The 15,067-nt window shown below is 46.7% G+C and overlaps 1 protein-coding gene across 13 annotated transcripts in view; it reads left to right on the forward strand.

The window, feature by feature from the left end:
• Positions 1-15,067, forward strand: part of CLIP4 (CAP-Gly domain containing linker protein family member 4) — a 75,468-nt gene that overhangs the window by 21,020 nt on the left and 39,381 nt on the right. For 2 of the 13 annotated variants that reach the window (XM_065589324.1, XM_065589320.1), the window contains one exon: positions 5,362-5,571. The exons of 2 other annotated variants lie outside the window; for them this stretch is intronic. The gene's annotated coding sequence lies outside the window, so the exon portion shown is untranslated. Of the gene's footprint in view, positions 1-5,361; positions 5,572-9,981; positions 10,171-10,241; positions 10,552-15,067 lie in introns of those variants that run through there. 9 more of the 13 variants (XM_042848532.2, XM_065589322.1, XM_065589323.1 and 6 more) reach the window with 9 other exon arrangements.

Raw genomic sequence — 15,067 nt, forward strand, 5'->3', positions numbered from 1 at the left:
GAGATTCTCATAGTCACATTACTCCAAGAGCCAAGGCTTTAAGGAAAATAAACAAACAAGCAAAACCAAATTTCAATATTGGGCTAGAAACACAAGGCCCAATTCTGCATCCCAGCTGAGAACAATTGATCAGACCATCTCCCAGGCCCCAATACAGGACTGTTCCCTTTTCATTTGTTGATACAATTACAAATAAAATAAAATAAAAAAAACTCCTCAAACTAACAACCAACCACCGCCGCCGCCCCTAGACAAACACCAACAATCCATTTCTTAAAGAGAAATCAAAAAAAGAAAGAAGGAATTAAAACTCTGCAATAAAACAGCAGATAGTTTAATTTAAAAAAAATGACTTCTCAAGGGTGCTCTGTAAAAGATAATGTAGAAAGAAAATTCTCCCCAAGCAAAATCTCTCCTTATGTTATTAAGACTAAGGCTAAATGGATTAAGATGATTTTTTTGTTGTTGTTTTACCTTCCAAACACAGCTTTCCTAGAGAAGGCAGCCATCTCCCAGTGTAATAAGGAATGGAAAAGGTGCTTGCCACCCACTCTAATTACTGTGTAGCATTAGGCTGCTTTATGCTGACAGAGCCAATCATCTCCCGCTAGCAGTGTGATCGCTAACTGTTTGGATGCAGATATCTAATCTATCTGATTTCTAATAAAACTCTTCAAGTTGCCGGGTGCTAGGATGACCAGACAGCAAATGTGAAAAATCGGGACAGGGGGTGTGGGGTAATAGGAGCCTATATAAGAAAAAGACCCCCAAATCGGGACTGTCCCTGTAAAATCGGGACATCTGGTCACCCTACCGGGTGCATATAATGCACTCATACTTTAATGAATGAGTTTTATAGGATTCACTACTGTTAGGGACAAATGCTTTCAACGTTCACATCCTTATGGACAGAGAAGACTTTAAAGAGTTTGAGCTGTGTAAACAAGCTATGTTGCAAAAGTCTAAGCTGACCCTTGAAGGACATAGGAGAAGGGTTCAGGGTGTTCAGAAAAATGGGGGCATGACCTATACTAAGGTTTCACTTCAACTTAGGGGTTATGTAAGAAAATGGAGAACTGGTTGGGGGTTACCATAGTTGATGAGGCCTAGGAATTAATGGGTTTAGAACAATTTTATAAACTGCCACCCTGACCTAAAATCAGGGTTAGCAGAAAAAGATCCTAGGGATTTAATGATAATGGGGTAATTGGCAGACTGATATGTACATAGTCAGCTAGGGTTTGATAGAAAACTAAATAGGGATGAAATGGAATCAGAGGACAGGGAGAAACCCATGACTGGAGGGAGGGAAAACACCTCCAAGAAGCTCGGGGTGTGGGGGAAGCGGTGTTCCGTATGTGACCGGTGGGGTTACTTTGCCCGGGATTGCCCTGTCCAGGCCTTGAGGCTCAGTGCAGTGCTGGAAAGGCCAGTTTCCCCCGACCTCAAAGAGTTACCTGTGTGATTAAATCTCCGGAGGGAGGGAGCCACCCAGCCAGAGCAACCATGGCATATAATGTTCCTGCTGACACATTCACATCTCAAACCACTGCCCGTATGCCAGGCTGCACCCTCCTGGGTACAGATCCCTCAGATGGCCAGTGGGAGTGGAAGATGGTGGTCAGTGAGGAAATGTTTATTGGATGGAGGGATACTGGCACTGCTAAGACTATGGTTAAGCCCCATGTCGAAATACCCATCAAATGCTCTGTATGTGAAACCTGGGTTATAATTCCTTGTGTAAAAACCTTCACTTTACCTACAGCAGCACTTTCTATACAGACCCAGGAAGGGTCAGAGGTGCTGGCTGTACGTATATTGTCAGATATTCCATATCTTTTGCTATTATGGCTTTAAAAGCAGAATGGGTGAATCAATCCCCCTCAGCTCCAGATCGGCAAGCGACTGTGTCAGCCAAAATGCAGATGGGGTAGCTGACAGGGAGGAGGGGGTAGAAGGCTGGGGTGGATCCCCCTGCCAGTATCCAAAAGGAATCAAGTTACCTTCCCAGAGTATGCAGACAAATACATGAGGAGAGAATAGATGAGACTGCCTCCTTCTCCAGGGAAGTGCCAAGAGCTACTGACCTAAAGAGAAATTCTCTTGAATCCTGAAGCACAGTCCAGGGATGTAAGTTCTCTGCCTACCCTTCCCAGAGAACCAAAGGCAGTACAGAGCATGGCAAGGACAATGTCTCCAGCCAAAAGTAGGGACACTGAGGCAGCTGCGGTGCACTGCCAAATCTATGACACCCACCCCATGGTGGGAAATGCCCTAATAAAGGGTTCAACTGCTGCTTGGGAGATGATTAAGGTAACTACAGCCAGGAAAGAGTGGGGACTTCTTCCCACCCCACAGTCTCTGACTGCCTGATAGTCTGAGAAAATGTAAAAAACCATAAGCCGGGTCAAGCCACACACCTTAACTCAGTGTGTGTGGAGCAAAAGGCCACCACAGTGGGGTGATCAGTACTCTTCTTCCCCCAGAGAAGCTGGGGTTAGGCCACCCTCTATCCACTCTCTGCCCTCCAGGCAGCTTTGAAAAACCCTGGTCAGGGTGGAGAGAGAAGCAGGTTTCCACCCAAGAAAGGTGACTGCTGAGGAGCTGGGAGCCAAGGGTGGGTGCCCTTGCTGGACCACAGAGGGGGAATACAGGTGCCATTGCCCTGAACTATGACCACAACATCTATATTTAGGTGCCTAACTATTTCAGTTATAAAATCTGCTTGTAACCTTTCTTTGAGAAGCAGTAATAGCGCCATTGTTTGCAGCAGGCATTTGATATTTGGCAAGGAGAAAGCCCTGGGGCCAGAAAAGAACCTTTTCTTAATCTGGTGAAATTCCATTCAGGTTTGGCCAAGATATAAACTTTTAAAAATTACTATTTCCCTTCTGTTGCTTACTTTCCTCATGATAATTTTAGCAGCATGCCAAAAAAATAATAGCTGAACGTGGACATGCTAATCTGGGCTCACGGTGTTACCGTGACCACCATCACAGCAGCACACACTTCTTGGTAAGGTAACACCCATGAGCCGACAGCTTCTCCAGTAGTGGGGCAGTAAGAATTCAGCCAGGCTACCCCTCAATAAGCTCTCTCCAAACCCATCACATGGTTGCAGTTACCCATCCTCCACTGGAGGGGCACCACATGGAGAGGAACTCTAGACACCTACCAGGGGAGGAGAAGAGCGGGGGGGGGGGGGGGGGGGGGGGGGGGGGGGGGGGGATCCAGCACATATCCCAGTACAGGGAATGGGATGCTGGGGAGCCAACTGTCTTTGGCCTTCTGCCAGCTAGCGCTGCTGCAGTGCTAAAGATTCAGTTTACACTTTGCTGATGGTGCATAATTTGGAGAATGGTGTGACAGTTGCACATAACAGAATTTGTTTTAAGAGTGTAGTGAGCGAGAGGGGGAGTGGACAGAAATGAGAATAGAGATGTTGGCAGAAGAGAGATTATGTAACACCTTGAAGATGAAGACAAGAAGCTTAAATGTGATTTTACTTTGAAATGTGTCTATGTAAAACAACTCTTTACTCAACAGAGCAGCTCACTCATAGCTGCTGACTTTGGTGACAACGTGTTTTCTCTGGTTTTTATTTCTACAAGTCCTGTAGAGCCAACACAGCTCTGGGAGATGGAAATAGATTCTATTCTTTCTTGTGCATCATCAACAGCATTGTTTATTAAGTTCCAATCCATTCCATCTGTACAAATCCAGTTAAAGCAATAGGATAGCAGAGGTACCATTGAGGGCATTATATGAAGAAAATGGAGTTGCACAGGTTTAACTGAAGACAGCTTGTATGTATAGAATCTTTACTACTGGTGATGGTGCATGACAAAGAAATAATTCATCTTGACTCTCAGATCCCAGGGTAAATTTTCCAGGCTGGCAGCCTGACTTTTAAGCTGAGGAAATTTGATCAGGTGCCATTGAGAGACAATAAAAAAGCACCAAATAATGGTATTTTAACAGATCTGCTTTTCAGAGTAGAACCCAACTTTAAAAAGTTAAGAGAAGGGCATGAGAAAACTTTTAAGAAATCTTTATCTATCTCATCCATAATGTTTTATGACCTTTTTAGGGAATTAATTGCAAAGGAAAGACAGTGGTATATACTTGAGCTTATAGCTTACTGGTTTGCTTGTAGAAACTTAAAGGCTACATCAAATACATCTTTATTAAAAACATAGATTAACAAAATTAGTAAGCACACTCCAAATGTATTTGGTAAATCTACAGAACTGTTGCTTCTTTCCCTTTTGCTCCTCAACTTTTGTAGCAACACAAATGTGGGGCCTGCTCATAGGAGGTATTGAGCAACCATCTATCCTATCGTAGCCAAGTGGAATTGCAGGACGATAACCCCCACTCAGAATCAGGCTTTGCACTTTGCTACCTAGGAGGTAGAATTGCAAGCTAGGGCAGTTAGACAGCTGCAGTACAGCAAAGGTATCACATTCTGTGGAAGATGAGTTAAACATCAAAACTGAAAATAATTTACATGAATCTTTATTACCTTTGGATTGTTCATTCTGTTTTCTTTCTCAAAGCTTCTGGTTGCTAAGCCACCTCTGTGTATTTAAAACCTCCTGTCTGTCATAGCTAATCTACGCTTTCTGCTTGTTCCAATAGTTAAAACAGTAAATGGTAATGATGGCAGAAATGGAAGTTTTAGGTTTATATATTAATTGCATGGAACTGCAAGAAGAGATTAGCTTTACAGATAGACTCCCACGTTCTTTCATGCAAATTAAAAAAAATAAAAGGGCAGATCCCTATCACCTTTGGCTGTGATTGCATCAGCTCTCACAAACCTACGCGGGTTTGGGAATCAGAATGTAAGGTGGAAGATTTTGAAGGAAAACCCAGGTTTTGTAGGAAGAGATACTGGTGATTCAATGGGTAGCATTCTTCTAAGTACTAAACCAGTACTAGCATGAAGTTAGGGAACACTGTTGTGGTGAATATGGTGTAAAAATAAGGTCCTGACTTCATGTCGTTGTGAAAGATTCCAGAGGTCTGTTTAGCCTTCTGTCTTCACCAAATTGCAGTATGAACAATTACCTATTGCTTCCCTAAGTTCCCCTGAAGTTTCAAATAAGTTTAATGTTATTCTTCACTTCCTATCCTAAACTTCTATGGAGAGTGGATGTGCTTGGTTAAAGTTACCACATTTTACCCCAGATAAAGGTATGTTTCTGTAATTAAGTTTTTCTTTCACATAGATACTAGCATTCATGGGAGCAAAGAGTTTGGGGTAGAAATACCCAGATTCTACACTGGGAGAAGTAAAGTAATATTTTAATTAACAAAATGCATGTGGTAAACAGAATCCCTCCTTTATATTCCCAGCCTCTTCCTTCTCCTCTCTGATGATCAATGATTCCGCAATCCATTGTTTACAACATCACAATTCACCAAGTGGCAAGCAATTATGATGCTCCAAGCATCAGTCCATAACATCACTAAATGAGCCAGGCAGGAGGAGGCGAGATTGAGAGGGCTTTTATTTGACTACACATCCTGATGATAAGTAGTGACTGGAGAAGATATTCTGAAAAGGTACATAATTTAAAAAATATTATTTAGCTTTATTTATAATCTTGCCTCCTCCTGCCTGGCTCATGTAGTGATGCTATGGCCTGATGCTAGGAGCATCATAATTGCTTACCACTTGATGAATTGTGATGTTGTAAACAATATATATATAGTGCTGGTCCAAGTTAAGCATGGATTCTGTAAGGACTTGATCCTGCTTCTCATCAGGTTAATGGAAAGATTCCCATTGATTTGAATGGTGCAGGATCAAGAGCTAAGAAAGTAGGTTTACTGTTGCATATGTAATTTAGAGATGACCCGGGATTTAGACTGAGTAGGTTTACAGTGCTGGGTAAGCACTGTTTTTCTCCTACTTTCTCTCTTCCAGTTGGTGTAGTGATTGGCAAATGATGTGGAGTCAGGATTCCTACCTTCTACTCTCATCTCTGCCACTAATTCCTGAGCAATCTTGGGCAAATCACTTTACTTCCCTGTGCTTCATCTTACCCATTTAAAAATGGTTATAATAATGTTTATGTACCTCACAAGGATGTTGAGGCTTAATTCATTTATGTTTGTAAAGTGCTTGGTTTTAAAGTATGATCTAAGTGCATTCTCTCCTCTCCCTTCCCTTCTCCCGTCTCTTTACTTTCTACTTGCCCCTATTATCCATCCGTGCGTGTCTTTTTCTGACTCTTAATATTTCTTTAGGTCTTTAAATATAGAACATTGGTATCAGTTCCCGACTTGTCCACAGCTCCAAGCTGTCTAATTTGTAGTTATTTGGTGGCTTGTAATTTTCCATTGGCTTTACTTCTCAGCACCAGATCACTGCCATATACAGTAAGCTCCTCTGTGCCAAAGTACTGGGTGAACCCAGGCAGGTGCAGTTGATTAAACTGACTGAAATGTCCTCTAAGCAATTTTGGATGATTTCCAACCAATCCGTGTGTAGTGTAAACAAGAGACATAATCTGTCTGCATATGGAACGGGCCAACAACATTCTAGTGCCGGCTCACGCAAACAAAGTAGATGAAACAGTATCTCATGTCATATACAGGAGAGCATATTTACAGATGTGACTTCCAATCACACAGTGATATGAAGAGTTGCCTGTAAATATCTTTCCTTTTAAAAAATATACATATATTTTGGGTATATTTTGCAAATGTTAATACTGTTGAAAGATACAGGCTGAAGACAATGTATACAGCATGTCCTCATGCCATGTATTCTAGGTTAGTGGACATCAGTTCGTTAGCAACACTAGTCTTTTAACAGCTGCAGATTAAAAAGGATACTAGCAGTGCAGAAATTTTGTAATATGAACAAATGTACATTATAGGTTAATTCAAGATATCAGCAAACTAATTTAACTTATGACCTCTTGTAAACCAGGCTTGAATTTAGGACTGCAGAGGAAGAAAGCAACTCCATTTACCTGCTCTAACATAAAGTATGATGCTTTTTTCACTTAGTAATAAATCAAAGACTCAATTTTAATGTAGATTATGCATAACAAGAAAATCAACTGTGTTTTGTAACTTTTCCCCCCTCTAGCTATATCTCTAGTCTATAATTATATGAATCATCATGGCTCACAGGGACATGTTGACAAAGGAGCTGTAGCAATTTTTGTAACACTAACAGTGTTGCCTGTTGATATAAAAGGGAGTCAGGTTTAAAGAACAATTTTGGCGTTGTTACTGCAAAAAGCAAGATTTAGTCCATAATAAAGAACATAAGCAGTTTGTGGTGCCAAACAATATCCCCCTGAGCCCCCAAATTTAATACTGTACATTTATACTGACTTCTACCCATGTATGTCAAGGCACTTTTACAAATATTAAGAGTCATGCACTTGGAAGGAAAGAAGGGTGAGATGAGAGGTATTATACCTTTCTTTAGAGATGGGGAAACAGACACAAAAAGTTGTTTCTTGACCATGATAACAGACTTCCTATGTATGTCACAATCAAAAATTGTAGCCCATTTCCTGGGTCTAGTGCTGTGATGTAAGTCATCCCTCTTTGCATCAATACAACCACACTGGTGTTGGCCTTAGGACATAACAATCTTCCTGCTGATGTTTGACTTCTTAGGGCCAGGTTTTCAAAAGAGCTCAGCATAATGGGAGATGCTGGGTATTTCAAAAAAAATCTAATCTCAGTTGTGTGTGCTCAGCACTTGAAAAACTAACCCTTAGTATGTTTTGCTATCAAGGAAACATCCAAGTAAGTCTTTGTCAGAGGTGAAAGTAAGCCAGTACGCTGTACCGGGGCGGCTCGGCTTCCCCAGGCGGCAATTTAAAGGGCCTGGGGCTCCCAGCAGCAGCTGGAGCCCTAGGCCCTTTAAATTGCCGCCAGAGCTCCGCTGCTGGAGCCCTGGGGTAGCGGCAGCGGGGCTCTGGCGACAATTTAAAGGGCTGGGGCTCCTGCTGCCTCTACTGCTCTGGGTCCTTTAAATAGCTGTCAGAGCCCCGCCGTCGCTACCCCAGGGCTCCAGGGGCTATTTAAAGGGTTGGGACGGTAGAAGCAGGGGAGTCCTGGATCCTTTAAATAGCCCTAGAGCCCTGGAGTAGTGGCGGGGCTCCGGGGGCTATTTAAAGGGCCGGAGCTCCCGCTGCCTCTACTGCCCTGGGCCCTTTAAATAGCCCCCGGAGCCCTGCTGTCGGAGCCCGGGGGTAGCAGCGGCAGCTGGGGGCTCCGGCAGCGGTTTAAAGGGCCCGGGGCGGTAGCAGCGGCTGAGCCCTGGGCCCTTTAAATTGCTGTTGGAGCCCCCAGCTGCCGCTGCTACCCCAGCGGGGGAGGGCACTTACCAGTATAGGGCAGGCCGGGACTGGCTCTGATCCCCCATCCCTGCCCCTTCTGGGGGCCAGAGCTGGCCCCAACCCAGCCTCGTACTGGTAAGTCCCTATTTCTACTTTCACCTCTGGTCTTTGAGTATTGGACCATAGGTGGCAATATACACCTCTTCCTTTTTTAATATCTTTCCTTTCATACAGTGCCACCAACCTTGTCTGAGTTAGACTCTTGCTTCCTCCCCAAATATGAAAAGATCATAAGCCATGCGTGACTTTGGTTTAACAGTGTTTATATTAGAAAGACAGTGCTTTCTAAAATGGGAGCTCTCATAGTACAAGGCTGCATCTTATCTGCGTTTCTTAGCTATGTGAATCACCAGGCTCGTCATACCCACAAAATACAAATCTTTGAAGTGCCACACTGCACGAGCAGCTCTAGCATGTTTACCATTTTCTTCTAGCCTCTGGCAGCTGTGGATAAAATCCCATGTGGGCAGATGATTTTAAAATCAGCCTGGGATTAAAAAGCTTGCCTAATGCACAGCATCTGGTTCAGGCTTCATAAACGTGTCCTGTAGTTACTTGGTCTTAACACCAACTTTGTGTGTGCGTGAAAGCAGGGTCTTGTTGTGTATAGTTTCCATGACTTCTTGTCATTCAGCAAGGAGGAGGAAGGCGGCAATTGGAAAACACATGCATGTGATGGGCATTTTGAAAACTAGCGCAAGTGCTGGGACTTCCCTCTGTGTGTGCACTGTACTATGGCAATGCCCCAGCAGGCTATAGACAGCACAAATCCTTAACGCTAGAGTTCAGTAACGCCAGCTGCCGCTCCTGCCTCCGTCGTACCCCACTATCACTTCCCGCAAGCCTCATCCTCTGCAGAGGCGCCCAGCTATCTCCCCTACCCCCTTGGGGGCACCCAGCTACCCCCCCATACACAGCCCCACCCCCCTGGGGGGCACCCAGCTATCCCCCCAACCCCCTCCACAGACCCACCCTTCCTCAGAGATGCCCACATCTACCCACAGCCCCACCCCCCTCGGGGGCACCCAGCTATCCCCCTCCCTCTCAGGGGGCACCCAGCTACCCCCCTACCCCCTCGGAAGCGCCCAGCTACCCCCCATACCCAGCCCCACCCCCCTCAGGGGGTACCCAGCTACCCCCCACCCCATACACAGCCCTACCCCCCTGGGGGGCACCCAGCTATCCCCCCAACCCCCTCCACAGCCCCACCCTTTCTCGGAGACGCCCACATATACCCACAGCCCCACCCCCCTCGGGGGCACCCAGCTACCCCCCTACCCCCTCGGAAGTGCCCAGCTACCCCGCGTCTCCCGGCTCCCCCCCAGCTCCATCCCTGTCTGGGGCGACCCAGCGCAGCCCTCGGGCCGCCCCGCGACTGGAACAGGACTGGACGGGGGGCAAGGGGTGGGGCTAGGGCTAGTTCGGGGACAGGGATGAGGCGGGCCGAGGACACGTTCGGGGGCGGAGCTGAGCGGTGTGGCGCAGGGGGCGGGGCGAGGGCACGTTCGGGGGCGGGGCTACGCGGTGTGGCGCAGGGGGTGGGATGAGGGTACGTACGGGGGCGGGGCTGAGCGGGAGGCGGGGCTGGTGGCGCCGCGCCTGGCGGGGGGCGGAGCCTGCGGCGCTGGCGTCGGGCGGCCGGGGGCGGCGCGCTCTGAGCCGAGCGGGCTGGAGCGGAGCAGCAGGCGGGTGTGTTCCCCTCTCCCCGCGGCGGGCGGCCCGGCGGCGGCGGCGGCGGCGGCGCGACTAGGGGTGGGCTGGTGCGTGTCCCACTCGCGTAGCGCGGGGGCTGGTGCGTGTGGCCGCAGGGGGCGGGCGTGCAGGCGCGCTGGGGGCAATGGGGGCGCGTGTGGCAGGGCCTGCAGGTGTGAGAGGTCGGGTCCCTCCGGGTCGGTCCTGTGGGTGCTGAGGGGAATTTACTTCTCGTGACAACAGTTCAGTGACCAGCTGGACAAGTGTCCCCAAAGCGGGTGGGGCGGCAGAGGCAGGTCCAGTCTCCCTGGTCTCCGTAATTCCCTGCCCGCGTAGCTGACAGCAGGTGCGGACTAGGAGGGGACAGGCGCTGGACATCCCGTTCTCTGGTTGGGTCAAAGCGGGGGCAAGGTGGATTTTCCTGACGCTGCTGAGGGATCTCCTCCTCCGCAATCTGCTGCCGGGCTGTCTCTCCAATTAGGTTTATTGATGAATTGCTGACCCTCGTTTTTTAAAAATCAACCCCCCCAGAATACTCCCCTTTCTTTGTCCTCCCACCCTTTGGAAGAGACGGGGCTGTGAAATGGGCTGCCCTGCGTGAGTCAGATCACAGCCCCTGAGTCCCTGTGTAGTTCAGTTTCCGTAACTTTATTGGCATGCTGGGTAGAGCTGGGTGAAAGTTTTTGGGAAAATAGTTTATTGAATGAAAAATAAATTTTTGATCAATATGAAACTGTTCATGAGTTTCACACAAATAGTTTTGGCTGTTAAAAACAGCCAAAGGAGAAGGGAATGGTGGTGGTGATGCTGCTGTCGCTTTCTAACATTCTGACCTTTTAGTCGAGAGGTTAGGGCACGCATCTGGGATGTTGGAGACCCAGGTTCAAATATCTGTTCTGGAACAGGCCCAAAACTTATTAATTGAAAATTGTGAAAAATTTCACATTTGGTATGACCCAAACCAAACTTTTTGTTTTTGGAACTGTCACTAAACACAAAAACAAACAAAAAAAATCAGTTATTCTTTTAGCTTTAATAATGAGGCATGCAAGTATTAATGTATTAAGTTCCACTAAGTATCTTTCTCAGACAGGATTCACTCTGATAATGAGGTTTTATACAGTGTGTCTAGTCGTATTGTTAGAGCAGCAGGCTATGTGTGGGCAATCCTGTCTCCTGTGGTCTCATTTTCCTTTGGTTGCAGGCTGTAAAACAGGTTAAGAATAGCAGAACTTATTCTAATTTTATTGTAGAGTTGCCATTTGTGAAGGGACACATACATGTGTGTGGGAGAGGTTGATGGGAATTTAGTAAGGCAGAAAGTGTGGTATTAGAGTGATCAGGGTTTCATTACTTGGTGGGCTGTATTTCAGCTCATTTTAGAGACCATCCAAGAAACAGTATTTAATAAAACTAGTGACTTATTTCTAGGAGACAAAGCAGGCAAACTCTCTTCCTCTATCATTAATCTCCTTCCCTCACCCGGGTCTATTTCTTCTCTTGCTCTAAATGTTCAATAACTTTCGACCTAAGGAATATTGTTTCCCTTATATAATGTGGCTTGCATATTTGGCTAAATATATTACAAAGTGTTCTCTTTACATTTTGAGATCTTTGCATAGCTTCCCCCAATTTATACAAATTTTACAAATTGCTACAGTGAAGGAATTGGGGGAGTTTCAGGGAACCTGTCATACTGTAGGTAAAGTAGTAGGTTTAAAGCATCAGACTGGATTTCATATTAAAGAGGACACTTTTTTAATTTGAGAAAGTATTATTCCTTGCAACTTTATAAACCCTTACAGGCTGCATAGATTTCACCTTCCCATGTTTACATTGTGTAGTGTATGTAGTAATGTAACACAAAGATACTACTATGTAATTCTTGTACTTTATTGGATTTGATATGCACTTGGCTCTTGAAACATTATCGTGTGTCTGACCTCTGCTATGTAGAAAATGTTGGCTGCTGTTACTTAAAATATTTGCTGTGTACAATACTGTTATCTAACTCTAGAGACCTATGTGTAGCAGCATTTAAATATTACTTGTATGCATTTTCTTTGCCCACCTGATTTCTGTTGGATTTTTGAGAGGAGGTGGTGAACAGCAGTTTAATGCAACATCGTCAAGGTTGGCAGGCCCAAAGCTTCACAAAATTTTTCTGAACTTTTCAGCGGCTCACACATACCCAAAATGAAAACAGATTTAAAAATTTTATTAAGATGATGTTAAAAAAAAATAGTGAACAGAGTTTGAGCATAGAAGTTTCTGGTTATCAGGGAATAACATACAGATTATCGAGGGTGCAAAGTTTGGTTTAAGATAAAGTGGCATGAGGAATACATAATCTGCAATATCCCCGATTGGGGGTAAAAGGTTGATGGGTCAAATACAGATATTGAGATATGAGGGTATGAAGTTCATAAAGTGGCTATCTTCGGGTGTGGATAATAACGAGTGCATATGATGATGAGGATGGATTGACCCTCATTTGGTGAGATTTAATGTTCAGGGAGTTTATGGTTCCAGTTCATATGATCCAACGGAGAAGGTCACTTGGTCTCTTTCTCGTAGTGGGAGAATGATGTCACTCTGGCTCACGCCTCCTGGTACTGTCGGTGGCCAGTGATGTGCTCGATGTAGATGTCCCTGGACCGTCGGATGGCGTCTGAGACCATGAGGCGCCGCATGAGACGTGCGTAGCGTCGACCAATCCCGCAGGTCCGCAGCACACGCTCGTTGCAGGGGTCCCAGGCGCCCAGGGTTTCGACAATCAGGGCGTCCATCTGTACCTCATAACCCTTCGCTCTCAGGGTGTCAGCCAGGGGGGCGTACTTTTCCAGCTTACGAGCTCAGGCGTCGCAAAATGCCGGGGTCCTGTTCTCAAAGGAGACCGTGACGTCGACGAGAATGATCTTTTTCTGGGCCTCGTCGGTGACGACCACGTCAGGTTGTAGCTGGCCGTCAGTACCGGCGATGGTACAGTTCACGGAGATCTCCCCTAGGCGTGGCGTGGTGGCTTTCACCAGGCGGTTCTGGATGGCGTTGTGGCGCAGCTGCCAGGCTCTGGAGTGGGGTTCGCAGCTGCACAGGACATGGGGCAGGGTCTCGTTGGGGTAGCCGCTCTTCCTGCAACGCTTGTCTCAATTCCCGTGGCGGACGGCTCCATTGAGCGGGACGCAGTTGAGCCGGGCATGGTGAATGAACCGCCAGTCGGCAAAACGGGTGAAGCCACCCCCGGCAAGGAAGTGGTTGCTAGCGTCCCACTTGCTGGTCAACTCAAAGGCTTTACCCTGGTCCGGTTTACGCTTCAGGGTTTCCACGTACAGCGAGCGGATGGCGGCCTTCAGAGTCCTCTCCAGCAAGCCCCTGGCCGTTGGGGTGACGATGGTGTTGTCGTCCGACCTGATCTGCGGCACCCGGACTCCCAGCTCCTGGCGCTCCTCGCACCATTGCCAGCGGCAGCCAATCCGCTTCCCCAGGCGACGGGTGGCATTGCGAGTGTGGGACCACAGTGAAGCGATGTCGCGCCCGTCCCTTCCGAATTCCCCATCCCAGGGAGCTGCTCAGGAAGGTGGCGATGTCTTGGTTCGAGGGGGCTCTGCCAATCCGCTTCTCTGTCTCATCGCGCAGGGCGTTCGCCGCAATGTTCCTCACCGTGGCGTCAGGACATGTCAGCAGGCGGAAGGCGTGGGTGATCACCGCAATGTCACACAGGTCATCCATGCAGGGGACATTTGCGCCGCCGTGCCTGTGTGCGATGTAGACCAGCTCGTTGCTGGCTCTCTGGGGAAGGAACAGCCGCTTCTTCACCAGCTTCCGGATGATCTTGTCTGCCTTGTTGAGGGGCAGCTTCGCCACGGCGGATCCCCTTAGGGTGAACGAGATACGTGGGATCAGGAAGGTGTTCAGGGCGTTTATCTTCTGCCATGGTGCCAGCAGGGAGGCATCAATCTTGGCGGCATCCTGCAAGATCTCCTGGATGGTGTCCTCGGGTGTCTGCCGGACACGGAACCCGGTTGGCGTGCCCAGGTGCTGGTATGCCTGCCCCTCTGCCAGGGCGGAAGTCCAGCTTCTTGGCCTGGAAACCAGTTAACATCCAAGGTGTTGAGTTTTCACATGATAGCTTTCTGCACTGTACTTTTCCCTTTATACTTCAGAGAGCGCAAGATTCTTGCAAATCCTGCCTGCTCTCTAAAGTGCTTGGATATCCTGCTTGCTCACAATAGAAGAGTTCTCAGGCAACGGGATGGTTCATTGTGTACACTTGTCATCACAAATAAAAGCACATGTAGTAAGTTTTGCCTGAAAAATCTCTAGCACCATTTTAATGTATCTCTAACCAACTTCCCCCTTATAAATGCTTTCAGTTACCCACCTTTCTAGAGGCCCTCATCCAACAAGTACTTTTCAACCTTTAGGATAAAAGATTGTCAACTACAGAAGCACTGGTGCACCAAAAATCTCACTCTTCAGTGTAAAGACAAGGTCTTCTACCTGACTCTCCTTTGATTTGCAAAGACACTGTTCTTATTCTTAATCTCCAAAGGTTAAGAAATTCATGCTTGCTTTTCAACATTCAGTGCTCTGATGACTCCTTCATGCTTCCTATCATATGCAATGACATTTCCCATTGTCATTTTCAAACGTTCTTCAGCCGCAACTTACATTACCGTTACCTTACAGTTCTTTCCTCACTTCCTCTAAATTTCCTCAACCATCCCTCTACAGACCCCCACATTTCTGATCCTACCAACATCTTCCATTCCAGGCTTTATAGGCCATCATGATGTAAATATGAGATTTGCTTTTCTATCATGTTCTTGATGGTTATAAAGCAGACTCCCTTGTAAAATTGTTCTTATTTTCCCTTATTGTCTGATGTAATGGTGAGTCCACTTCAGATCTAAGTTGAGAACATGGCACCCAACAATGAACTGTGCTTGGTGCTGAAGGAGATAAGGTTTTTACTTGGTTTAAGATCAACATCTTCA

Source organism: Chrysemys picta, chromosome 3 (assembly GCF_011386835.1).
Source record: "Chrysemys picta bellii isolate R12L10 chromosome 3, ASM1138683v2, whole genome shotgun sequence".
Lineage (NCBI taxonomy): Eukaryota > Metazoa > Chordata > Testudines > Emydidae > Chrysemys > Chrysemys picta.